This window comes from Lampris incognitus, unplaced genomic scaffold (genome assembly GCF_029633865.1).
Source record: "Lampris incognitus isolate fLamInc1 unplaced genomic scaffold, fLamInc1.hap2 scaffold_120, whole genome shotgun sequence".
Lineage (NCBI taxonomy): Eukaryota > Metazoa > Chordata > Actinopteri > Lampriformes > Lampridae > Lampris > Lampris incognitus.
The window spans coordinates 156,603-157,500 of NW_026611095.1; positions in this window are offsets into that span (position 1 = coordinate 156,603).

The following is an 898-nucleotide window of genomic DNA, read 5'->3' on the forward strand; positions in this document are numbered from 1 at the left end:
CCAGCACTCTATAAGTAACCTAGGCTTTGCATATGCGGAAAATGAGCTGCCAATACACCCGAAATATAATTAATAATAATAGGATTTATTTGATAATAATGAGAGAGAGAGAGAGAGAGAGAGAGAGAGAGAGTACCACACGAGTGTAGTATTGCTGATTAAATAAACATTAATTGAAATTACACAGGGTGGGACAAGCGGTCACAATAAACAGGAAGAAAGTATCAAAAGAACACACAAATACCCAGCACTTTCCGTTGGGGCCCGTTGGTGCACATTAAAGCAGCTCTCTGAGCGGAGGGCAAGGCAGCCACCGCCACGATGCCCAGGCGACGAGATAAAAGTGTGCGTGTGTGTGTGAGTATAAATGAAATTTTCGGGTTACTCGACCGGGAGGCTGTGTGCAGTCCAGAGGATGGAAGGCGTAGTGCTAGCCTAGCAGCTGGCATGTGTCGGCTCCCCGGTAGCAAATGGCCAAAGGTTGCAATGTTCAAACAACCCTGGCGAAGATAGAGCAGATGAAGCGAGTCCTCTTTGGATAGCAGACAGGTCCCAGGAATGGAGCAGAGCGGCTCCCCTAGTTAGATCACCGTCCAGCGCAGCCCGATGACTTCTGACTAGCCTCCACAACTCTAGTCGGCTAGCTAACACACTAGCACTGGATGCTAAATGCACTTAGCTAGCTAGCGGCGACACTGGCTATGGGGCATAAACAAAATAATCGGCATACTAAAACAAAGCCCACCAGCAAGCATACGACCGCGGGCCAATCGCAACACTCCTGACCTCAAATGCGGGCCTAGTACACGGGCTGTGTATAAAGTCTCCGCGAAACGGGTACTTAGACGGAGCAGCAGAAAAATGGCCCTCTCTCTTCGTCGTACTCACTCGGGCTGCC